General features: G+C 47.7%; 1 protein-coding gene and 1 long non-coding RNA gene across 3 annotated transcripts in view; one reads left to right on the top strand and one right to left on the bottom strand.

Moving 5' to 3' along the window:
- The window catches only part of CD200 (CD200 molecule), a 174,706-nt gene that overhangs the window by 4,315 nt on the left and 143,384 nt on the right, over positions 1–27,007 (top strand). The gene's annotated exons all lie outside the window — the stretch shown is intronic.
- LOC147698887 (uncharacterized) overlaps positions 1–27,007 on the bottom strand; it is a 136,918-nt gene that overhangs the window by 95,562 nt on the left and 14,349 nt on the right. The window contains exon 2 of the long non-coding RNA XR_015299376.1: positions 1,929–2,009. This is a non-coding gene — a long non-coding RNA (uncharacterized LOC147698887). The remainder of the gene's footprint in view (positions 1–1,928; positions 2,010–27,007) is intronic.

Below are 27,007 nucleotides of genomic sequence, written 5' to 3'. Positions count from 1 at the left end.
TTGTGTTTCAATATGCATATACATTATGTGCTAAGATAATAGGATGGGATAATACTCCTCTATGTGTCCTTAATAGAACCCGCACTTTGGGCGAAGCTTTTCTAGGGCATTTGCTTTCTCTATCAAAGCACTTGTTCGTCTTTTTTTTTTTTTCTCCAGAAGCTTACATGTGTGTCTAGTTGACTTTAAAAATGTCTTAAAGAACAATTTCTTAGCGGAGGGTTCTGCATTCAGAATGTCACCTAAATTAACGCCTACTAGTGTGGTATTGGTTGGCATTGCCCCTCTAACAAAAGTGTTCCAAACCCAAAGTAATCGTTTTTTGACTTTTTCATAGCTCACTTGTCCCAGTGAGTTAAAGTTGGGGATGAAACTAGGGATACTGTTTTTCTGTTAATTCCCCACTCTCTAACCATTTCCATTTGCTCAGATTCCCTTGGGCTTTGATCTAGTCAAGCCTGTTTGACCTAGAAATGACAGATTTACCCCACTGTTGGTACTGTCTTTTGTTCTGTGTTAAACATTGAAACTGAACGTTACCCTGCTTGAGGTAAACATTCAGCCCCCTGAATTTACTATACTCACACCTACTTTTGGTCACAAAATTAGACATAACATCACCAGGTTGTCTGACAAGGTCTTCAAAGTCAATTCTGCATTATCTGGTCAACTGTTACATAAATCCAACTACAAACAGCTGTGAATGCCCAGTTCATGGTAGTTTTACTTATCCATTCCTGTCCACAAGTGCAGAAAATAATGTTCGCCCACTAGCCACCAACCGGTAGTCTTCTGCCAGTAGACGATTCTGATTTAAAAAGAAAAGTCAGGGCTTCATCTACGTCTGCAAAGAACAGTATTTAAAGTCTGACGGACACCGTTAAGCCAAGACCTGCTGAACTGACCTATGATTAGCCTGTGTCTGCCACCTGTGGCGCATAGAAGAAGTAAGTAGTGCTTTGTAAAAGTCTCTGAATGGCCTACCTTGACTGAAAAAAATGCCATGCCTTGATTGTAGTAGACCATCATCCATCTAAGGGTGAGCCTCGTCTTCCTTCTCCACCAAAAGTCCATTCAGCGTTTTCTGACCCTAATGCAGTCTGTTTGGAAAATACCAGGAACATTTCACCACTACGAAAAACTCCAGAACATAGATATCAGAGTCTGCCTTTCCTGGTGCCTTACCTGTTGATCTACCAAGGTTATCCTTACAAAGAGAGACAGGTTCAAGCTTGTGTCTGAAGACTTGAGTTGCGTAAATGAATCTCTATGGCTTTGGCCAATAGCTCCGGTAACTAGTAGTGGACCGGGATGCAAAAAGGTCTCGCTCAAGATCCCACACCCTGAAACATCCACACTGAAGTTTCAAGTTGCTCTTATCGAAAAGCGACTTGGGAAATCCATTCTGCTATAATATGCACTAAACCAGACAGTTATTCCATTTGTACGGTAATGTTCCTGCTGTTGGCTAATCTGACAGTCAATCCATTGCCGGAAACATCCACCACTGGCAGTGTCCCCTATTGGCCACAAATAAACCCTAAAATACCTCAAGACTGCTGATGTGAAGACACTGTTCCTGGGACCATTTCTTTGATTGTAAATATCTCCATATGTCCCGTCTAAGCTGGGACTGCAAGTTTCCAGCCCATTTAGTCTTGTACTTGTGAGTCTTTAAGTATGTCCAACCAGGTACAAAAGTCCTTCCTGCTCTGTTCTCTTGCAAGCCTCCATGCTTTCCAGGCTCCCACGTTCTCTGTCTATTTTCAGCATAGTACTGCAAGTCCGGGCAGGGAAACACTACCAGACTGAAGGAGGCAGGGTAGGACATAGTGCCCCATAGTTTTTACAGGAACTCTCTCTCTGCCCTTGCAGAAGCAAGTTAAGAAGTAGCGTACAACAAAAACGTTTAAAAACCACACACTTACTGAAGCTGGAGTGGGATTGCAAGGAGAGGATCGGTGCCTTTCACTCTGGTACCTTGCCAAAACCCTGTCTCGTAGCCTAACCTGGGTAGAAAATAATCAACATTACCACTTTATAAAGCATTTCATATTGCAATCAAGGTTAGGTGGACGAATTTAAGAAAATCTAAAATGCATGCTCTACCTGATGCAAGCATTTATGCTATATATTACTTTATTTAAAAAAATGTTTTATTGATGCACATGGATTATCGAGATATATAACATTACAGCAATCAATATGCCAATGTTGAAAGCTAAACAATACAAGTGGCAAAGTAACATTGGCATGCAAATAAACTGTAGTTCGGGAGTATTCCTGTACAGTTTTGTTGGTTTTCATGAGAGAACTGAAACTCTCCCCTAACAACTCTCCTTAACCCTCAACCGGCCACCTGCCAGTCATTTCCGTACCTATGTAGCCTACCCAATGATTGTGAGTCACTTAATAGTACGCTTAACCTTTATCAAGGAAGTACACTCATTTCACTTAGAGGCCTATGAGTCTCTCCGAGCTGAACAGAAAGTTGCCAAAACCAGGCACAGGTAAGTAAAACGTGACCTTAATGTATGCATACATCGTGGTGATTCATGGTGGATGAGTATCCTCTTTAGTAGCGCCTGTGAACCCTTACAAAAGCATGTCCCAGGCTTCTGCAATAAAGTCTTTGCTCCGGCTAGCCCGTTCCTCTCTGTGAAGCAGGGTGCTTTCCGACATACCCCAAGAGATTGTGGTCCTGACCCAGAAGGTAACAGTTGGGGAAGGGGAACTTTTCCACTGTGTTTTGATACTCCTCTTTGCAAGAAGCCGGGCCAGGTCAGGGAACTTAACAGCAGGTTTTTTTGAGTTTGGGGTGAGGTAAGAGTCCCAGCAGCACCACCTCGGAGGAATTTGTTATTGTACGGGTTGTTGAAGTTGACTGTACATCAAGTATTTTCAAACTGTAGGAAAGCCAGGGAGATATGCGTTGAGCAAGCAGTTGGTACAGGTCGCTATAACTCTGGTTTTATTTTTATTCATCTGGGCTTTTGCGAGATAGGCCCTGTTGAGGACATTAAATTTGATATATTTAAAGCGGGCCCCCCAGAATACTTTAAGGATACTCTAACACCTTAGCCCAGTCAGTGTCATGGAATGGGTTAGCTAAGTCCACCTCCAAGGCGGTCCTCAGAGAAGCCCTGGATTCGACTTCATGCTGTTGGAACTCTCTCTATAGAACCATTTAGTCAATTTACCACTTATTCCTGCCGTGTAGTGTCTGATGCACTTCGTGTAAAGGGTGGTGCATGGTGACGAGTGTTGAAGAGTGTTGAGTGACTGCCTAATATGTTTGTAGGTGAGGAACTGACCCGGCAGAAGGCTATAATCTTCCATAAGGTTCCGGAAGTCTAAAATCTCACAGTTGATAAACCCTGTGTGAGTAATCCCACAGTTATACAGAGGGTAGTTCACAACGACGTAGCCATCTATTCCTGGTGGGGACGCCCAGCAGGATAATGGCGGGAGCATAGTGTCACCGCAAACTTAATGGGTCTGGCCAGACAAGATAAGTCGGTGCAAAGCAAATCCATAGAACACAGACCAAATCGAGTGGTTGGGAATAAGGAGTAATACTGCAATCCCTCCTTAAAATCTTCATAAATAGAACCTGTTTCATGCAGGGAACATCCAGAAGGCCAGCGGGTCACCCATTGAAATTGCAAGGCTAAATATTCTAAGCTCTCGCGCAGACACATAGAGTTTCAACATGGCCAGGGCTATCGGGCATCTTCCTGTCCCCTGCCCCACCCCTCCAATCCCCTCCCAACTGGTCATTAAGTGTTGAGTCAAAGTGCCCTAAAAAAAGACCGAGCAGTGTTTGTAGATTAGAAAAAAAAATTCAGTAAGTGAGACATGACTACCATCTTCACTAAGGCTTCGTGACCCATCACTGATAATGGAGGGGGGGAGGCAGAATGTGAACTAGGCTCACAGAGCTCTGCATAGATTCCCATCCTGCAGATCTGCCGAAAGTGATTAGTCTGAAGCCCGAAATATTGGAATGTGCCCATTTCAAACCTCAATCTGGGGTCCAGATGTATCTGTAAAGGAAGCTCAAAACCTTGTTGTAGAGGGGAAAATGCAAGCTTAGGTCCAATTTACCATAAGGTCTTAGCTGCAAATACATCTAGTAGGTGAGTGATGAGTTCAACTCCGCACTTGCATCCCGAATATATACCAGCAAATAGTCCGCATTCAAGGATGACCTGCCAAGGGCTCAATGACCCAAACTGTGTATAAAATGTGCCTGGTAAGCCACTGATTTTACCACAGGGAAGGTCTCCCAGTAGCAATTTAATCTCCTGGGCCAATATAAGGGTGCTTATGGATATCAGGGCATCTGGGGATAGGTGACCATTTTGTATAGTAGCTACAAAGTTCTGTGTCGCAGAACTTGGGATCTGCTGAGGTGCACTATATAACGCACACTAGTAAGTTTAGGAGTCGCTGTTAATGACTGTCTGAGTATGGGCCGTCTCTACCAATGGTAAGGTGATAAAGAGGAGGCTAGATCTGGCATGATGAGGGACAACCAGCTGTGCTTGCAGGTAGCTAGTTCTGTTTCCTTCAGCTAGGTCTGTTTTCCTCCTTATGGGGTCCTAGTTAGAAGAAGTAATTGCATCAAAGTTATTCTACCATATCAAATAAAGTGGCTCTTACCACTCGCAAGTAATCTAATTTATCCAACGAGGGCTGTGCAGCTCATTCCAGATCAAGTAAGGAAGATTCAGCCTTTGCAATATCCTTTAATAGGAACCACTTAGTTCCCTTGTCGCCACTTAAAAAATGTCCCATTCTGTCATGGGGGAGGCGAAAGCCCCAGTGTTTTCCTGGAAGAAAGGGTCTGTATGGTCAGATAATGTGTGTCGCAAAACCGCATTGTCCAACATAGAGACTAAAAGTCTCCAAATGGGTTTGGGGAGAACAATCTTCCCCAAGTTACAGTCATGGTCAAAGAGTTGTTGCCTGATAAGACCCGGTTCGATAGAATATGGAAGTGACCTGTGTATGGAGGGATCAAGTGCAGGCGAACCTATTCAGTCGTGAGTGTAATTTGTGGACTGGGAAATAAAAGGAGTATTCTTGACAAGTATGGTATTTGAGACGCCATGTGTTGTCTAGGTCCCAGTGTGCCTACCACTGTTGGAAATGGGTTGAGTTGAGAAGTGTGGGAGACTGCGAAAGTGAAGTCCTCCTTTTATCCAAGTGAACATCTAGTACAAAATTGAAATCCCTCCCATTCCCCCCCCCTAAATAACCAAAAGGACATTGGGCCAGTTTATTAGGGGGGGGGGGGGGGGGGCGACAGTCTAGTCTAGAAAGAGATTTGGTCCATATTTGGAGCTTATGCTAACCCTAAATTTAGAGGCTTGCAAAAGAGGTTGTCTCTCACTCAAATTCAAATGCCATCGTCATCAGTCTATGCCTCCTTCACCCAGAAAGGGACACCTGCCCTTCTCCACAGCATAACCCCTCTGGTGTAGGCTGAAAAACATGTGCAAAAGACCTGATCCCGCCATTTCGATTGAAGCTTATAAACCTCTGCAGTCGTCAAATGGGTTTCGTATAAGAAGACAATCTGAGCTTCCAATGAAGCAATGCTGCTTGTATCTTGTAATGCTTTTGCAGAGTATTCAGACACTGACGTTCCATGTAATCTAGTTGTATGCATCAGTGAACTGTACAGACTATATGCCCCTGGTCAGGCCAACTAAGGAGCATGCTGTGTGTGTGGAGTTGCTGCTGTGAATATTGAAGGACAGAGATTGAGTCACAGTGTGGCCGGCAGGGACTGACTGGCAGCCAACTGGATAGATCTCAACTTATCAGTCCAATAAAAGCAAAGGAAAAGAAACCCCCAAGAGGGAAAGGAAACCAAACCATACATTTGTAGTCCCCCCAAGAATATATGGTAAGGAACGAAGTGAGGGGTGTGGCTAATGCAGAGAAAGAGCTTCCACCACACTGAGGATCCAGTGCTGCACATGAAGGTTTACTCGTTTATTGCAGAAAATCTATAATTTGACCCAGCAGTCTGAAATCCCAATTACCGCATGCTCCTAGGGGAGGTGTTCGTGGAGTGCAGAAAGAGACACAATCAGAAGAGTGAAGTATTATCATGGGAGCCTCTATAGTTCACTTCAAACTACATGGACTAGAATGAGCTCAAGCAGTAGTATGCCAAAAAGAGTCTTGATTAGCTAATCAACCAAGTTCCTCAACTGATTGTGTCGTATGCACCGGAGGTGTTAGTGAGTCAGATCCAGGCTCCTTAGACATCTGGTCATCACCAGATGTGCAAGAGTCAGGAGAGCAGAGGTGGGGTCACCTAGAGTTCTGGAGGGAAGCTGCAGTTGGCATTGCCTCCATTTGTTCGCTCTGGGTGGGTGTGAGGCCACGGAGTATTAGCCCTCTACGACATACTCTCCGGACACCTGTTCCTTCCGAGGAGCAGAAGGAGAGGGAGGTTGGCTCGCTGTGCCCCAGCCAACGGCCGCCACCCAATACCCTGCTGCCTCTGGCTGTGTAAAGAAGTTTTTGTGTTGACCATCTGAGAGCCACAATTTTTAACCCCTTCGATGCGGATGACAAAGCCAGCTCGTCATGGGCGTTACCTGCGCTGCGCGCATGACGAGCTGGCTTTGTCACGTAACCCGCGATTTTTAAATTTCAGCACGCAGCGGGAAAACCCGCTAGCACGCATGCAGTTAAGGAAATAGAAGGGCTCACTTAAGACCAATGTTTCATAGCGTCTTTTAAACATGGATAAAAGACTCCCTCTGACGCTGGACCTCCAAGGCATAGGCTCGCCAAAAACATCTGTTTTGCATTGTTGAGGGAGCCCTTTCCACAGGTTGCTTTCAGGGTCTCATCACATCCCTAGTGGTTCAGGATCCTCAATACCATGGATCTTGATGGTTGTTCTCCTGGAGACAGGCTTTTGCTGGAACCCTGTGTACTCACTCAATCACAAAATGAGGAGAAAGTTTCAGAAGTGAAATCTTTTTCCACCAGTCCTCCAAGAAGGAAATGGGATCTTCTCCTTCTGCTCCCTATGGGCAGGCCCAAGATGCAGACGGTGTTTCAGCGGGAGCGCCCTTCTGCATTATCTTGTTTATTTTCTGCTATGTACAATCGCTCCACGATCAACTGTGTCTGTTTAGCAAGCTCCTGAGTGCAGAGACAAAAGCTTTCAATCACCAGGGCATTTTTTTGTAATGAACCTTTTTTGACCGTTTTAGTTTTTCCAGGAGGATCAGCAAGCCATTAGTTGAGGTGTCAAATTTGGCCTCAAAGGGCACAAGGGAGTCTTTGATCTTTGCTAGTATCATGTCAAGCTTATCTGTGGGACCCCTTCATCCATCTGGGGGTGGCACCTCACGGAGGACGAAGGGGGAGGGGGGGCATTGTGGATGCCATCTGCTTTCGCCCAGGCTAGTCACCTGTTGTCGGTATCCATAATGCCCATGCTAACGGTCATTGGAGTGGTGTCCCTCAGAGGCCGTTGGATGTGCTTCAGCTTGCCCTTGCAACAGAAAGGTCATCTACTTGCGACGGCAAGTCCTTCGGCAGCGAGGACCCAAAGTCGGAGTAAACGATTCATCCAGGAGGCCCGCCTCACCCATATACAGCTGTATATTTTTTGTGGCCTGCATGGGGGCATGATCAGCCTCACAGTGAAGAGTTTGCCATCAGAGTCATAGGTTATGTATCATTGTCAGCAACTTAGCAGGAGGCTGGCTGGTGGAGGCATGAATGTCAGCAGGGTTGGTCCAGATGTTCACAGCCAGCCACTGCTTAAATGCAGAGAGAAAAGTAAGCATGTCTGCTAGGTCAGCAGCAGGTCTAAGTGGTCCAAGATTGCATTCATCCCTAAAGCAACCTATTCATGTCCAGGTGTGGTTCCCAATGCCACCATCCATCCAAGACAGGGTGGAATGTAAGTACTATCACTCTGGTATCCAGGGTGATCTGGCAAGAGGCCTCAGTCTAGGTAAGGTAGGAGAAGTCCTCACATTGGGCAACCTAAGTTGTAATTGTCACCAGGGGTTACAAAACCTGTGCTGCTGTGTACGGACATCCACACAGTTGAGAGCTTTTAATCAATATAGTGTTTACCACAATTCAGCCTGGGGCAGGTGATGAAGTAGATGGGCTTGGTGGTATTTATTTAAGCATTTCCAATGATGTACCAAACCGTTGCATCAACGGAAAGATGATGATAGAGAGCATAGTGGAACTCATAGCTTTGTAGTTCCAAGCAGTACAGACTCAAATTCCACTCTGGAGTCCGTGCGCTCTTTTTCAAGGTATGGCGAAGTTGTCTCGGTCAGCACCAGCTAGAAGAGAATTGAAATGGGATACCCACAACTCGGGTACAGGATATAAGGAGAGCTCTCATCAGACAGAAAATAAAAAGGGGGATGGAGTATACCTTAGGGTGTGCAACCCAGCTGGAAGTTGCTGCAGAGGGTGCTGTTAAGCCCTGGTATTGTGTAGCACACACGTTCTGCCAGGCTCCAGGATCAGGCAAAATGGCTGCTGGTGAGCCCCAGGCCAGCGGGCAGTGCTCGGCAACAAGCGCCAGAGTTGGGGGCTGCCATTGTCGCAGCAGTCCAGTGATGCCTCACCGGAAAACCTCTGAATTTCACAATTTCACAAATGTGAACATAACAAAAGGAAAAATAGTCTGTATTTGATTCGATTCTTGCCTCAACATCTCTTCCTGACTATTCTGATTTGAATTCACAAGCAACTTCTCTCGATCAGTGGCTGTCCTCTGCCTGTGACGTCGTTGCCCCCATCAAAACTGTTAAGTCTAAACGTCCCCACGACGCTCAGCGCTGGTTTACTTCTACTCTGAAGGCGGACAAACTTCGCCTTAGACAGGCTGAGCGCCGCTGGCGGCGTAATTATGACCCTTTACTTAAAATCAGTTACATTGATCTACTAAAAACGTATAAAAAATCGATCATTTCGGCCAAACTCTCCTATTTTTCTCAGAAGGTCTTGACCTCGGCATCCAAGTCCAAAGAAATTTTTTCTATTGTAGCTGAGCTTTCCCTTCCTGACCGGGTCACTCCCCAGCCCCTACCTTCTCAAGCCCTGTGCAATTCTCTTAATTCTTTTTTTTTTTTCTGACAAGATTTCCGCGATCAAAAACAACATTCCCTCTACTACTCTATCTCACGATTCTGTTCTCCCTTCCTCGAATCCTCATTCTTTCTCTAAATTTCCCCCTATCTCCTTGGACATTTTTCTTTCACTACTTCAGACTGTGAGCTCTGGCTCGCCTAATGATTGCTGTCCTACGTCTATTCTAAGAGCTGCCTTTGTGGCCTGTCCCGGCCCCCCTCTTGATCTTTTAAATAAATCTCTCTTGTCAGGCTCTGTCCCCAATGCTTTTAAAAGCGCTGTGGTGGTCCCCATTCTAAAAAAACCTGGTCTTGACCCTACCACGTTGGCAAATTACCGTCCCATCTCCCTCCTCCCTTACCTGGGTAAGGTCTTGGAGACTTATGTCACCCGCTGCCTCAGTGCCTTCATCGAGGAAACTCACTTCCTCGACGACCTGCAAGCCGGTTTTAGACCTGCTCATTCCACTGAGGCAGTGGTGGTGGCAGCCATGGACACGCTGAAACAGGGAGCTGACAAGAACTTGGCCCAGGCCCTTGTACTCTTAGACCTTTCAGCCGCATTTGACATGGTTTTTCTGACAAGATTTCCGCGATCAAAAACAACATTCCCTCTACTACTCTATCTCACGATTCTGTTCTCCCTTCCTCGAATCCTCATTCTTTCTCTAAATTTCCCCCTATCTCCTTGGACATTTTTCTTTCACTACTTCAGACTGTGAGCTCTGGCTCGCCTAATGATTGCTGTCCTACGTCTATTCTAAGAGCTGCCTTTGTGGCCTGTCCCGGCCCCCCTCTTGATCTTTTAAATAAATCTCTCTTGTCAGGCTCTGTCCCCAATGCTTTTAAAAGCGCTGTGGTGGTCCCCATTCTAAAAAAACCTGGTCTTGACCCTACCACGTTGGCAAATTACCGTCCCATCTCCCTCCTCCCTTACCTGGGTAAGGTCTTGGAGACTTATGTCACCCGCTGCCTCAGTGCCTTCATCGAGGAAACTCACTTCCTCGACGACCTGCAAGCCGGTTTTAGACCTGCTCATTCCACTGAGGCAGTGGTGGTGGCAGCCATGGACACGCTGAAACAGGGAGCTGACAAGAACTTGGCCCAGGCCCTTGTACTCTTAGACCTTTCAGCCGCATTTGACACGGTCGACCATGGAATCCTGGTCGACCGTGTCAGAAATGCTGGCATCTCTGGCCTGGCCCTGTCATGGGTGGTATCTTTTCTCCATTCCCGCTCTCAATCTGTTCGCCTTTCCTCTTTCTCTGCCCCTCTATCTTCTCTCTCCTGTGGTGTCCCCCAGGGTTCTGCTTTGTCCCCGCTTTTGTTTAATCTTTATATGCAGCCCCTTCTTGTCTCTCTTCGTCAGTTTTCAGTTACTGCTTTCAATTACGCAGACGATCTGCAGCTTATTTTTCCTATTAATTCTTCCCCTTCTTCCTGTTCCAATTTTCAAAATGCCATGCTCTTTATCTATGAGTGGATGAACCTTAGCCAATTAAAGCTAATCCAAGCAAAACGGAGCTGGTGGTGACCGGCGGTCCTCCCACTCCCTGGTCTCCCAACTTTTGGCCTACCGCTCTGGGTTCCCCTCCTTGCCCAGTGAACACCGTGAAGAGCTTGGGGGTTACCATTTCTAGTGACCTCTCGACGCGGCCTCACATCAACACCGTCACTTCGGCCTGTTTTTTCCATCTCCGCCGAATCGGGAAGATTCGCAGGTTTTTATCCCAAGAGGCCCTTATTCTTGTTATCCTCGCCCTCATCACCTCACGTCTAGACTATGCCAACTGTCTATACGTGGGGGTTCCTGCCTGTCACCTTTCCCGACTCCAACTGGTTCAGAAACAGGCAGCCAGACTAATCTTTCAGCAACCTAAACATCAGCATGTCACCCCTCTGCTGAAGACTCTACACTGGCTCCCAGTTGCGCAACGGTGTGTTTTTAAAATGGCCTGTACCATTTTTAAATCCCTGTTTACCTGTGCCCCTGCCTTTATTTCTTCTTGTTTGCACGCTTATGTTCCTCCCCGTCACCTCAGATCGTCGGCTCACAATCTGCTGATCACTCCCAGGTTCAGCCGTAAAAAACATGGGGGCGCTTGTTTCTCTTTTCTTGCTCCCACTACCTGGAATTCCCTCCCTCTTGTTATTCGTTTGTCCACCGACTATTGTTGTTTTCGCAGTTCTTTGAAAACCCACCTGTTCCGTCTGGCGCACGGTTAGCTGCTCTGACCCTGAATGTTCTTCTCCCGCCTGGTCTTGAGCGCCAAGAAACCAATTGGTGAATGTGCGCGGTACCAAATCTCTTTTAATAATAATAATAATAATATATACATGCACGAGAAGCTCATGGAAGAGGACATGCAAAGATTGCAGGCAGTATTGCCGGGGTATCCACGGGCAATGCAGAGCCTCCTCCTTGCTCGTAACCCTTCTCTTTCAGAGCCGGGAGCGCAAGCGGAGGCGGCTGCCTGGTCTGCAAGCAGCCCCTGCTATGGTAGCCCAACAGAACAATTATAGCACAAATGTTTCAAAACTCCTTTGATTTCTGTAGTAGATGGTGTGAGGTCATGCAAGGTGACCATATTCATTCTGAAATTGATACATACAGCCTCCATGACTGGCATGTGTTTTATCAGCAAGCTGCTTCTGCTCATCTGGCTGTATCAAATCTAAAGCACCTGGAAAACCACAGGTTATTTTAGCGTATAATAAATATAGTTTTCGTCTATAAAGCTGTAGAGTGCACACCTCTTATTAATGGAAATAGTGAGACACTACAGTGACCAGTCACAAATAGTATTCTTAGTCCACCGTACTTTGAAGCCAAGAGCATAAAGTGCTTGTAAAAACATGATCACTTGTGTTGGGTGCTCAAACACAAAGAAAAACAGGCATTTACAATGCAATGGTCTCGGCATTATTAAAGGTAGAGCTATTGGCATTGCTCATGACATTTTTTTTTCCATTTTTAAAAAAAAACAAATAAATGGTATTGTCATTTACAATGGCAATAGGTGAGCATTAGAGAGTAGTAGAGAGTATTCGCGGACACAGAGCCCCACACACACATCCACACACCCACAGACAGAGCCGCGCACACACCCACAGACAGAGCCGCGCGCATGCACACACACACACACACACACACACATATACACACACACACAGAGCCACACACACACACACACATAGAGCCACGCACACACAGAGACAGAGCCACGCACACACAGAGACAGAGCCACGCACACAGAGGCACAGAAAAACCGGGGGAACAGAGGCACCGAAAAACCGGGGGAACAGAGGCACCAAAAAACCGGGAGAACAGAGGCAGAGAAAAACCGGGATGACAAGCAGGGAACAGGAGTAAGAAGCAGACTAGAGAGCTTCATGGAAGGAGTAAGACAAAGGCAGTGGGCACACCAGGAGTAAGATGCAGACTAGAGAGCTTTGTGCAGCTACACACACAGACAGCCATACACACAGACAGCCACACACAGGGAACAGAGGCCAGAAAAAACTTTCAGAACGAGGGGGCAGGAAAGCAAGCACAGCCAGGGGGCAGGGGAGCAAGCACAGCCAGGGGGCAGGGGAGCAAGCACAGCCAGGAGAGCAAGTACATGGAAGGTTAGTTTAGCAGTGCTTCACTTTGCAAATCGGATCACAGCCAAATACCTCTTTCCAACTCAAGTTGATGAGAAAGGAAGAATCCTTCACTCTGGCAGAGGAAGCACTTTATTAAACTCACTGTGACTTTAACCTTTCCAGATTGGATTACTACAGTTTTTAAGTCAGGGCACCTCTGGGATAACAGGCTCAAGATGTTACAGATTCAAGCAGCTAAACTGTATGATTTAAAGAAACCAGTGTAGGAGAGTAGGGTCTGCAATCCTATGATCACCCCAGATTTTTGCTTTTTGCTTCACTGGTTTACGACTTCCCTGGCTGTGGGCCTGCTAATCAGACCCACAGCCTAGCTGTTCTCTCACTAAATTGACACGTGTACCTTAGGTGCATTTACCAATTGGTACTGGGCCACCTTATCAGACCCTGTAACTCAGGGCATAGGTGTACCCAGGGCCTACCAGGGGCTGCAGCATGTATTATGCCACCCCTGGCTGGCCATCTAAATCTGACACAACTGGCTGCACGACATCTGGGGCAAGGTGGTGTAATCACCCTTTGCTTTAGATATAGTATACCTATATCTAACCCTAAAATAGACACATATATTCCTATCAGTCACTCCTATGGCAGGCCTTGACAATCCTGAAGGCAGAGTGCTTGGAATTATGTGAGATGGTGCTCTGGCATAAGCTGAGCCCGTCTGCAGCTTGCGGAACAAAGTCCTAATAGCTGTTCTATGATAACGCGTACCATATACTCTTAAGTGCATTATAATCCTCGCGGTTATATGCCAACTCTGGTATCGCTTTATAAAAACATGTTGAGTAAGGTGTCATACGAATTGGAATACTAACCCCTCGCCAATTCTGGCGACGGGGTTAGCATTCCACCCTTCTAGAGGGACACGACATGTGTGTAACTGTGAACCCCGGTTAAAGTTAACTCGAGCCTCAGCATCACAAAATGGATGCTGCCAACACAGACACAAGTCTGACCTCCTGCTGCTGGGAGTCCTTCCAGCGAGGAGAGCTTGGACAAAGGGTTTCCTGTCAGGGGCGGTGCTAGCACCATCCCAGACAGGGTTTTGTGTATCCTGGGTAGGCAGGGCTGAATAGGAAGGTGACTGCAAGTGGCACCTCTATGCATAGGCCGGCTTGAACCAGTTCCAGGGGCACACCAGCCCCTGAGCTGGGGAAAGTCCGGCATGGGAGAGGGGTGTAACTACCCCCCTTCCTGGTCCCACCCATGTGCAGGGCCTAGTCGCGTACCAGCCCCTTTCTTTAGAATAAAGGTAGGAGTGGGGACCCGTCCAAATGAGATCATCTTTGAATCCTGAAACTACTTTCTACGAAAGGAACTCAAGACTTCTTCTCAAGATTTCTCCCTTGTGACTAAGGAGTAGTCACCCTGCATCTGCGGGCACCAACTTAGTAACCTGCGGTTTGCTGCACGTCCTTCCTCCGGGACCAGCACGACGAGACCCGGCTTCCCTGGCACCTCTGACCTCTACCTGCATCATCAGCCCAGCTGAGATTCGTGGGTGTGACGAGACCTCGAGGGACCGGCCATCTTCAGAATTGCACTACACTTATCCAGCACGACCGCCGAGGGATCCTCGAGTGAGTGCTTTGGGGTTTGAGAAGCCCTAACCCTGAGCAGCTCCAGCACCAAAGTCCAGCCCCCCAGCATCCACCAGATCTGCGTAGGGCCCTTCTGCTCTTTACTGCTCACCGCGTTGTCCGGCTACTTGCCTGCTGGCTTGTAGCCCTCTTGACGACGAACTACGACACTTCCATCGCTGGTCTGGTTGCTCCAGACTGGCCCTTGCTTCCCTCCAACAGAGGAGCACCCCGGACCCTCCTGGTCCACTCTAGACGCCACTTTGAGTCCACCGCGTGGGCTTGCATTTGCCAAGAGTTGTTGCCCCAATCCTGGGTCCAGCATCGCCGACAGCAGATACCTTCGTGGGACAGCTTGCACCTCCATCCTGGTCGCCGACAACGCCTCCTGGTCCGAGAGACTGCAGAGCCCAGCGTCGCCCACTCACCTGGTCGAGGTGACTCCATCCGGTGCCATCCTGGTGCCCATCTAATCACTGGCTAGTGATTCAGAACTTGGTCCCCTCTGCTTACGGGTACTCTTCTTCAGCTGACCCAGTCCTTGGATCAGCCCGGAACATCTTCACTGGTCGCCTGCCAGCAACTTCCACTTCAGGCTCCTGTTTCGTCAACGAGGGTTTGCGACGACACTTAAACCCTATGCAGCCGCAGCCCCTGGGCTAGGTAAACCGAGTACCACGGTGCTCCAGCGTAGAACAACTCTCTAAGTGTCTAGATCCACTTTCGTTTTTGACCTACCTAGTCGGGTTCGCCCGAGAACACTAACTTTGTAATTTCTAGCAACCATAGACTTTGTCCCGCATTACGCGTGAGAGTTTCCACTCTGCACACGACGTCCCCAGGCCTCCTGCTTCTAATCTAATGGTTCAGCATTGTAGGTCCAGCGTTTCTAAAGTCTATTTGAGTAGTACTTACCTGCTAGTAATTTCGCATTCCACTTCCTGAGTATATGGTTTTTCGTGCCCCTCGGGCATTTGTGTAAATTGTGCGACTTTCAGTATTTCTTTAAGAGCTTTGTATTGTGCCTAGCGCCCTGTCCTCATAAAGAGTCCAGGGCTGTTGTGTTATAATAAATATCCTTTTATTTTCATAACAACTTGTGTGGTGTCCTTTCACTTGGTGTTCAAGGGGTATATGTGATGGTATAACAGCTGGCTTAACACGCCCCCTAGAGTCTAGCCTAAAGACTGCTCTTGTCCATGCTACTAGGATAGCTGGTCTATACGGTTGACTTACAACCAATCATCAATAAGGGTCATTTGGACTGATACATAGTGATCACTAGAATAGTGAGCACTGCATATCAGGCCAATTTCTCACATTGGTGAGCAGTGGTTGGGATTTGAGCTTGCTGTTGTTTTACCACACGTCTCCTAAGAATATCATTTGAAAGATCACATAAGTACCAAGGTACATATAACTTAGCTTAGAATACTCTGAGTTCTACTGAACCAGCTGTTGTAGTTCACCAGGGCCTAGCACACCCTGACTACAACTCTTAGCAAGGGATCAGTAGGCAAAAAAATAGTGTAGGTAGGTGCATCACTTACACCACACTAGAAGCATGTCAGACAAAGGAGGGAACTCAAAGGCCCCCCTTGTGTCAGTTGACCCTCCACAGGTCATATCAAGATATGCTGCTCTTAGCTTCCAGGAGATGAGACCAGTGTGTACCTCCAGGAAGCTAAAACAGGGTTCTAACCCTACCATCCCATTCCTGATTGGTCTCTTAGCGACTTATGATTCCAGGAGGGCTTCTAATACAGGCCCTTCTAATCCAGATGGGAACATGCCCCCCTTAGAGGGAACCCTTGGGGACCCTGACCTCAACCTCAATGAAGCAGTCAGTGAAGGTGAGGAAGAGGAACAAGAGTTGTCAGGGGATGAGGCAGACAAGGGTCAGGTAGAAGTCAGTAGACTCACCAGGACCAACTTAAGTAGGCATGAGAATGGACTTGGGGGACCCCCAGGCCCACTCTCAGGCAGGCTTAACATTGGGAGTGGACGAGTTAGGTCTCTATCCAGAGGCTCTAACAGATCCATTTGAACCAATGGCTCTCAGACCTCTTCTCACAGAGGGATGACATCCCCTCAGAGAAGAGTGCTTGAAGCTAAGATGAGGGAAGTCAATCTGAGGATTGAAAGGGAAGAACTTGCCCTGGCCAAAGAGAGACTTGCCTTTGCTAGAGAGCAGACATTGAGTGGGACAGATCCCACTGGTGGCAGCATTTTACCTAGAGAAAAGGACAGGAGTTTAGACATTAGACACCTGAGTAAGATAGTGCCCCCCCTTTAAACAAGGGGATGACATCCACAAATGGATGACTGCTTTGGAGAGGGCCTGCACTGTCCAGTGCGTCCCCCAGAGTCAGTGGGCAGCTATCTCGTGGCTCTCCTTTGAAGGCAAAGGTAGAGATAAGCTCCTCACTACTAGAGCTGAGGATGCTAACAATTACCAAGTCCTGAAAAATACACTGATAGATGGGTTTGGCCTACCCACTGAGCAGTACAGGTTGCTGTTCAGGGATACCCAGAAAACTCAGTCTCAGGATTGGTCTGACTTTGTGGGTTGTGCCACTAAGGCTTTGGAAGGCTGTTTGCTGGGCAGTAAGGTTACTGATTACACAGGATTGTACAATCTGAACATGAGGGAACAGATTTTAAAAAATTGTCAGAACCAGTTGTTGCATCAGCACCTTGTTGACTCGGATCTGACCTCTCCCCAAGAATTGGGAAAGAAGGCAGACAGATGGGTCAGAACAAGGGTCAAGCAGAATCAGGCTCAGAAACAGGGTGGTCAGAAGAAAGCAGACCAGAAGGGTAATAATAAGAATGAGCAAAATGACCAGAAGTCTTTGACAGGCCCCCAACAAACCAAAGAGGGTGGGGGTCAGGCTTCACAGCAAAAAAAGAAGACTCAAGAAGGCCAGTCTAAAAGGTGGTGCCAATACTGTAAAAGTAAAACTCACTGGTTTAGTGAGTGCACCAAGAAAGGAGGGCAAACTCCTACCACTGCAGCCCCTAAGGCACCTGCAACCCCTAGTACAGTCAGCAGTGGTAGTGCACCTCCCAAGGGATTAGTTGGGTTAACCTTGGGATGTGAGGGGTATGACAACTTAGTTGGCACACTCACTCAGGCTGTCCTTGTCTGTACGGGGGATGTGGATATATCCCCTGATGCAAGTTCCAATACTTTGGGCAAATACAGGCAGACACCTTTTATAAATGGAAAGATGGCTCAGGCCTACAGGGACACTTGTGCCAGTGTCACAATGGTGACACCTAACTTTGTGGACCCTGGTCAGATCATACTAGGTACACACTACCTAGTGACCAATGCCAGCAATGTCACTACCCACCATAGTATGGCAATTGTTGATTTCTCCTGGGGAGGGGTAAGTGGCCAAAAGAAAGTTGTGGTTAGTTCAGACCTCCCAGTTGAATGTTTGTTGGGCAATGAATTGGAGTCATCACTATGGTCAGAAGTGGAGCAGAGGACTCACATGGAAATGTTAGGTGTGCCAGCACATGTCCTTGCTGTGACTAGGTCACAGGCCAGAAGATGCCCCACTGAACAGGTGCTGGATCCTGGAACAATGGACCAGACACCTTCCAAGAAGAAGAGCAGTAGGATTCAGGCATTGCCTTCCCCCTTGCCCCAGGTTGTGGATCAAGTCTCAGAGGAGGCTGACCTCAAAGAGCTGAGGGAAACTGAGCCTAAAGAACTTGAACCTGATCAGGTTGAGTTTCTGGGTTCAGGGGGTCCCTCCTGAGAAGACCTGGGGAAGGCACAGTTAGACTGCCCTTCCCTTGAACCCCTCAGACAGCAGGCTGCTGCTGAGGCTGCAGGGAACGCCACAAGTACCCACAGGGTATACTGGGATGATGGACTCCTGTACTCAGAGGGAAGAGACCCCAAGCCTGGTGCAACCAGGAGGCTGGTTATCCCCTAGTCTCAGAGAGGTTTCCTTCTTACCTTGGCCCATGAGATTCCCCTTGCAGGACACTTAGGCCTGAATAAGACTTGGGACAGACTTGTCTCACACTTTCACTGGCCTCACATGAATGAAGATACCAGGGAGTTTTGTCGCCTCTGTGTCACTTGCCAAGCCAGTGGTAAGTCAGGTGGCACAACAAAGGCCCCCCTTATACCAATGCCTGTGGTGGGGGTACCCTTTGAAAGAGTGGGGATTGACATTGTTGGTCCAATGGAACCCCAGACAGCATCAGGGCACAAGTTTATACTGGTGGTGCTGGACCATGCCACCAGGTATCCTGAAGCTATTCCCCTTAGGACCACTACAGCACCTGTTGTGGCAAGAGCCCTCGTTGGAGTGTTCTCCAGAGTGGGCTTCCCTAAGGAGGTTGTCTCTGACAGAGGTGCAAACTTCATGTCAGGATATCTGACTGCTATGTGGAAAGAATGTGGTGTCGACTACAAGTTCACCACACCCTATCATCCACAATGCAATGGGCTTGTTGAAAGGTTCAACAGGACCCTAAAAGGGATGATTCATGGACTACCTGAAAATCTCAGGCGTAGATGGGATGTCCTGATACCCTGCCTTTTGTTTGCTTATAGAGAAGTCTCACAGAAGGGGGTTGGCTACAGCCCTTTTGAACTTTTGTATGGACATCCTGTAAGAGGACCCCTGTGTTTGGTGAAGGAAGGATGGGAGAAACCTCTCATAAAGCCTGCAACCAACATAGTGGACTATGTACTTGGTCTCCGCTCCAGGATGGCTGAGTATATGGAAAAGGCTTCTAAAAACCTTGAGGCAAGCCAAGAACTCCAAAAAGCTTGGCATGACCAAAAAGCTGTCCTGACTGTGTACAAGCCTGGACAGAAGGTGTGGGTGTTGGAGCCAGTGGCCCCAGCAGCACTCAAAGACAAATGGTCTGGGCCCCACACAATCATTGAGCAAAAGGGAGAGGTCACCTACCTGGTGGACCTTGGAACTCCCAGGAGCCCCCTCAGGGTGCTCCATGTGAATAGGCTCAAGGCATATGTCGACACGAAGGACATGATCTTGCTCATGGCCACAGATGAGGGACAGGAGGAGGAGAGTGACCCTCTCCCAGACCTGCTCACTCAGAACCCTGATGATGGGTCAGTAGATGGTGTTGTCTTTTGTGGCAGCCTCTCTGAACATCAGCAAAAGGATTGCAAACAAGTTCTTCAATCCTTTAGACATATGTTCTCTCTGACACCCAGTCAAACCAATTGGTGTACCCATGAGGTTGACACTGGTGACAGCCTGCCAGTTAAGAATAAAATCTTCAGGCAGCCTGATCATGTCAGAGACGGCATTAAATCAGAAGTGCAGAAAATGTTGGAGCTGGGAGTCATTGAGCCCTCAGATAGCCCTTGGGCTAGTCCAGTAGTTCTAGTGCCTAAACCTCACACCCAGGGTGGTAAGAAAGAGATGAGGTTCTGCGTAGACTACAGGGGCCTCAATGCAGTCACTAAGACTGATGCCCACCCAATACCAAGGGCAGATGAGCTTATAGATAGATTGGCTTCTGCCAACTACTTAAGAACATTTGACCTGACAGCTGGGTATTGGCAAATCAGGTTAGCTGAGGAAGCCAAGCCCACAACAGCATTTTCAACCCCTGGTGGGCATTATCAATTTGTGGTAATGCCCTTTGGTCTGAAAAATGCACCTGCCACCTTCCAAAGGCTGGTGAATCAAGTTCTCACTGGGCTGGATGACTTCTGTGCAGCATATCTTGATGATATAGCTGTCTTTAGTTCCACCTGGGAGGATCACCTGGTCCACCTGAGGAAAGTGTTAGAGGCACTGCAAGCAGCAGGTCTCACTATCAAGGCCACAAAGTGCCAGATAGGGCAGACACAGGTTGTATACCTGGGCCACCTTGTAGGTGGAGGCCAGGTTCAGCCACTGGAGAGCAAGATACAGTCCATCAAGGACTGGGCTCCTCCAACCACCCAGACTCAGGTTCGAGCTTTCTTGGGCCTGACTGGTTATTACAGGAAATGTCAGAAATTATGGATCAATTGTGACTCCACTTAATGACCTGACAAGTAAAAAGATGCCAAAGAAAGTTCAGTGGACAGCAGGCTGTCAAAAAGCATTCGATGACCTAAAGCAGGCCATGTGCACAGCACCTATCCTAAAGAGTCCAGACTACTCCAAACCATTCATTGTCTAAACAGATGCTTCTGAGTTGGGTGTGGGAGCTGTTCTATCTCAGCTGAATTTTGATGGCCAGGACCAGCCCATTGCTTTTATTAGCAGAAGGCTGACCCCCAGAGAGAAAAATTGGTCAGCTATTGAGAGGGAGGCCTTTGCTGTGGTTTGGGCCCTGAAGAAACTGAGGCCATACTTGTTTGGCACTTCAAGATTCAGACCGACCAGAAGCCCCTCTTGTGGCTAAATCAGATGAAGGGTGAAAACCCCAAACTGCTTAGGTGGTCCATTTCCCTACAGGGGATGGATTTTACAGTGGAGCATAGACCTGGCACTGATCATGGCAATGCAGACGGGCTCTCCAGGTATTTCCACTTAGAGCAAGAAGACTTACCTGGTCAAGGTTAGTTTATTGTCCCAAAGTTTGGGGGTGGGGGGGTCATGTAGGAGAGTAGGGTCTGCAATCCTATGATCACCCCAGATTTTTGCTTTTTGCTTCACTGGTTTACGACTTCCCTGGTTGTGGGCCTGCTAATCAGACCCACAGCCTAGCTGTTCTCTCACTAAATTGACACGTGTACCTTTGGTGCATTTACCAATTGGCACTGGGCCACCTTATCAGACCCTGTAACTCAGGGCATAGGTGTACCCAGGGCCTACCAGGGGCTGCAGCATGTATTATGCCACCCCTGGCTGGCCATCTAAATCTGACACAACTGGTTGCACGACAGCTGGGGCAAGGTGGTGTAATCACCCTTTGCTTTAGATATAGTATACCTATATCTAACCCTAAAATAGACACATATATTCCTATCAGTCACTCCTATGGCAGGCCTTGACAATCCTGAAGGCAGAGTGCTTGGAATTATGTGAGATGGTGCTCTGGCATGAGCTGAGCCCGTCTGCAGCTTGCAGAACCAAGTCCTAATAGCTGTTCTATGATAACGCGTATCATATACTCTTAAGTGCATTATAATCCTCGCAGTTATATGCCAACTCTGGTATCGCTTTATCAAAACATGTCGAGTAAGGTGTCATACGAATTGGAATACTAACCCCTCGCCAATTCTGGCGACGGGGTTAGCATTCCACCCTTCTAGAGGGACACGACATGTGTGTAACTGTGAACCCCGGTTAAAGTTAACTCGAGCCTCAGCATCACAAAATGGATGCTGCCACCACAGACACAAGTCTGACCTCCTGCTGCTGGGAGTCCTTCCAGCGAGGAGAGCTTGGACAAAGGGTTTCCTGTCAGGGGCGGTGCTAGCACCATCCCAGACAGGGTTTTGTGTATCCTGGGTAGGCAGGGCTGAATAGGAAGGTGACTGCAAGTGGCACCCCGGTGCTCACTATGCATAGGCCGGCTTGAACCAGTTCCAGGGGCACACCAGCCCCTGAGCTGGGGAAAGTCCGGCATGGGAGATGGGTGTAACTACCCCCCTTCCTGGTCCCACCCATGGGCAGGACCTAGTCGCGTACCAGCCCCTTTCTTTAGAATAAAGGTAGGAGCGGGGACCCTTCCAAATTAGATCATCTTTGAATCCTGAAACTACTTTCTACGAAAGGAACTCAAGACTTCTTCTCAAGATTTCTCCCTTGTGACTAAGGAGTAGTCACCCTGCATCTGCGGGCACCAACTTAGTAACCTGCGGTTTGCTGCACGTCCTTCCTCCGGAACCAGACCGACCAGCACGACGAGACCCGGCTTCCCTGGCACCTCTGACCTCTACCTGCATCATCAGCCCAGCTGAGATTTGTGGGTGTGACTAGACCACGAGGGACCGGCCATCTTCAGAACTGCACTACACTTATCCAGCACGACCGCCGAGGGATCCTCGAGTGAGTGCTTTGGGGTTTGAGAAGCCCTAACCCTGAGCAGCTCCAGCACCGAAGTCCAGCCCCCCAGCATCCACCAGATCTGCGTGGGGCCCTTCTGCTCTTTACTGCTCACCGCGTTGTCCGGCTACTTGCCTGCTGGCTTGTAGCCCTCTTGACGACGAACTACGACACTTCCATCGCTGGTCTGGTTGCTCCAGACTGGCCCTTGCTTCCCTCCAACAGAGGAGCACCCCGGACCCTCCTGGTCCACTCCAGACGCAACTTTGAGTCCAACGTGTGGGCTTGCATTTGCCAAGAGTTGTTGCCCCAATCCTGGGTCCAGCATCGCCGACAGCAGATACCTTCGTGGGACAGCTCGCACCTCCATCCTGGTCGCCGACAACGCCTCCTGGTCCGAGAGACTGCAGAGCCCAGCGTCGCCCACTCATCTGGTCGAGGTGACTCCATCCGGTGCCATCCTGGTGCCCATCTAATCACTGGCTAGTGATTCAGAACTTGGTCCCCTCTGCTTACAGGTACTCTTCTTCAGCTGACCCAGTCCTTGGATCAGCCCGGAACATCTTCACTGGTCGCCTGCCAGCAACTTCCACTTCAGGCTCCTGGTTCGTCAACGAGGGTTTCCGACGACACTTGAACCCTATGCAGCCGCAGCCCCTGGGCTAGGTAAACCGAGTACCACGGTGCTCCAGCGTAGAACAACTCTCTAAGTGTCTAGATCCACTTTCGTTTTTGACCTACCTAGTCGGGTTCGCCCGAGAACATTAACTTTGTAATTTCTAGCAACCATAGACTTTGTCCCGCATTACGCGTGAGAGTTTCCACTCTGCACACGACGTCCCCAGGCCTCCTGCTTCTAATCTAATGGTTCAGCATTGTAGGTCCAGCGTTTCTAAAGTCTATTAGAGTAGTACTTACCTGCTAGTAATTTTGCATTCCACTTCCAGAGTATATGGTTTTTCGTGCCCCTCGGGCATTTGTGTAAATTGTGCGACTTTCAGTATTTCTTTAAGAGCTTTGTATTGTGCTTAGCGCCCTGTCCTCATAAAGAGTCCAGGGCTGTTGTGTTATAATAAATATCCTTTTATTTTCATAACAACATGTGTGGTGTCCTTTCACTTGGTGTTCAAGGGGTATATGTGATGGTATAACAGCTGGCTTAACACTCCCTCTAGAGTCTAGCCTAAAGACTGCTCTTGTCCATGCTACTAGGATAGCTGGTCTATACGGTTGACTTACAACCAATCATCAATAAGGGTCATTTGGACTGATACATAGTGATCACTAGAATAGTGAGCACTGCATATCAGGCCAATTTCTCACAACCAGCCACACCACCAGCACTTTAAATGTGATCTACTCACTTTGGAGAAGAAAATTCAAAAAGCTGTAGTCTGTGCAGAGATTCACTATTGGCGATAGAGCACCCTACTTATCGCGAGTTGGTAGTTGACTTTTTTCACCTCCATGCTCTAAATGTTAAAGCAGTCAAAAATCCCAATTAGCACAATCAATAGCATCAGCCCTGTCAAATACCAGTAGAGACAAATAACATCACAGTAAGTGTAGCCTCACAAAATACAATAACGTACATTAAATGGAAAAGGAATGTCCAAATGAAGGGTAAACTATCAAACATTAACAACGGTTACATTGCAGTAAATCACACTGGGTCGATAACCAAGTCAAAATAAATATCCTAACGATCTCCTCAATGCCATGGGCAAGAATTCTACATTAGTTAATATAAAATGACTGCTGGAGCTAATGGTTAATATGTATATAGCTGTATATGTGTGTGTGTAATTTTTATATAGCACAAACGTAGCCAAAAGACAGTGAACTTTGGGCCAAGGTAAAGATGCAGTCAACATGTGATTTTAGTGTAGCTGGTTTCTGAACTGTTGGTGCAGCATTATGTAGTGATCTTTAAAAGAAATGTATTGACAACTTTTTCCTGAATTACGTCAGGATTGGGGCATCTATGATGGCTACAGAGATGTAGTTCAAGATTCCTTACGAATAGATACAGAAGGCCGGTAACATTTTTTTGCTTTTCTTCATAAACAGTCTGATGCTGTCCTGGCTTCAGTATACCGAGAGTCCCCAGAGATTGTTAACTTGTCAGTCATTTGGGAAGTGGTATGTTTGTGACTGCTTTGTATCTATATGATGCGGCTGGTTTTAGAGCTGGTTCAGGGTGGCACGGGCATATGAGATGGTGTGCTGCTGCATGTGTGGAGTCTACAAGGATGCAGAGTCTTGCACTACCCTCATCCAAATACATACATATGAAACATACCTGTAGCTTAATAAAAAGTGCCTAAAATGCTGCTCTACAACGGTGATACCTTAAACACCAAAGTGTTAATGTTCTGTTACCGTTTTCGCTACACTAAAATGTTTATTTTGCCATTACCACAAGGATGAGGCAAGTGCATCTGCCTGTATAATGGGTGCTCTTGATACGATCTCTGCCTTCACCGGGAACAGGCGTGTTGCGTTTCCCATAACATCAGGAAGCCCTGCTTAATAAGAACTATAGAAACATTACGACGCCACTCAATAGAGGCCTCCAGAAACATTAGTTGTTGTTCAATGTGTGTTTTCAGAAATATAAAGGCTAAGTAGGTTTACCGGGAAACATCAGATGGTTGGGGCTGCCTGATAAGGGCTCCCAGAACCATTTCGGGGCTGCAGTATTATGGTTTTTCTGCTCAGTGAGTAGAGTTATCAAGCCAATGTTGCTCGATGAGTGCTACCACGGACTGTGGATGCTATATGTACAACTACACCAAGATGGGGAATTTGATCTATCACTTTACCAAGTGTAGCTGCCGTCTGGGTAATGTCCCAAACATTAGCTTCTAGCAATAAGTGATGCGCTTCTGTAGTGTTGCGACTAAAACAGACAGCCTCCTAACTACAGCGCATTGCTCTATGGCTGCTAGTAATATGTTCTAGGAGCATTTTCGTTTCGGGTAGGGTCCGTGCTGTATAAAAACGCATAAAGACGTCCCACGCCCACGGCACTGCATCAGCCTCCCAGTGTGTCCCGCCCCCGATGGCCCTCTGCATAGTGCTAAGGCTTTGCTCCCTGTATAGCGCCTCTTCCTCCTCCCCCCACAGACAGCTCTTCACTCCCAGTCACCCGGGGCCCACCCGTGGGTGCAGCTCTCACCAGTGCCTGGCACTGCAACCCTCCACGCTCCTCCACATTCCTCGCAAGCCTCACTTGTAACTTTCTCCTCCTGTATCATTACTGTTCCTATTGCAAAGCGCTACCTTTGGCTAAAGTCCTCGCTATATAAAAACGCCCAGGCTCTTCGTCCCACTCCCCTCCCTAGGAACCACCCCCAATAAGGCCCCTTTCCTCACTGCGCTCTTCCGCCTCCGTTGTTAGTAGTATTCCATACTTAGTTTTCTCCAGGCGTCCTCAGCGATCTTGTCCTTCCGGTTGTTTCCATGGCCGTCACTGGCCTTGATTGTCCGTCTTCTCTTATGATGCCAGTCGTTCCCGGGTGCACTGTGCTGGGTGCTGCTGACTACTTGGCAGAGCGGGAGCTGTCGGAGGCTGAGCATGGAGCGTTTCCTGCAGGGCCGCGCTAAGGGTAAGGAGCCCGAGGGAGGGACGAATGCAACGTGCACAGTCACTGCCCCGTCCTTTTCAGACTGGGGGCGTGTTTTTTAGGTTTGAGTGACGGATGACGTCACAGATCGAAAGAACCTAAAAAACACACCCTCGAATCCAAAAAAGATGGGGCTTAAAGAGAGTGACGCCCCTCTCCTCCAATGGCTGGCCAGCATTTACGAGGCCAGCCAATGGAGAAGAGGGGCGGGTTCAAGCCCCTACACTAAGAAACATAAAATCTCGGAGCTCTGCCTACTGCTTACGGCGTGCGACGGAGTCCTCGACCTAAAAAGTAGCTCCAAAATGGGAGCAGTAGATGGACACAAGTACTTGGTCCATGCTCTGGGGTAGAGGTAATCACAAGAAGAGGCATTACACATGCATGCATGCTATGGGCAAATGGGAATAAAGTATATGAGAGCAATAATAGAGAGAACAAATAGTAAGCTTATGAGCAGGCCGAAGCCCACAGATTGAACACAATATGCCAATTAGTTTGGTGACTGGGCATTTGTATCTCAAATTTCCCAACTAACAAAGCGGGGCGGCTGGATGGACGGGTGAAATGAGTAAAACATGCATGAAAGGCTGGAAATATCTGGGTCTAGTTTTGATGCTAAGAAAGTGCAACTACAAAGCAACCGTTCCCATTGACGGAATGTACTTTGCGCGCAATCTACATTTTGGAATTGTACTGCCCAAACATTTAACTAAACGAAATGTCAACTGATAGTATCAGTAGTATGCTTGGAACCCACTGACTTGCAAATTTTCCCAATCATACTACCAATGTTTGTGAATTCCAAATAGTGGTAACTTTGCATATGTTTGTATGAGTGAGTGTAACTGTGGCTGAAGCTATACAATTGTTTTGTAAATCTGTCAACATAGCTTTAAGTTCCTAATTTAAAAAAAAATGAAACCAATTGAAACCTATTCTCTTGGTGAAATGAGGGCGAAAGTACACTTTTTAATATGTGAAAGGTCCCTGCATTA

The sequence above is a fragment of the Lissotriton vulgaris genome, chromosome 8 (genome assembly GCF_964263255.1).
Source record: "Lissotriton vulgaris chromosome 8, aLisVul1.2, whole genome shotgun sequence".
NCBI lineage: Eukaryota > Metazoa > Chordata > Amphibia > Caudata > Salamandridae > Lissotriton > Lissotriton vulgaris.
Note: the sequence above shows the minus strand (reverse complement) of the source record. Positions and strands in the feature narration are given on the sequence as shown.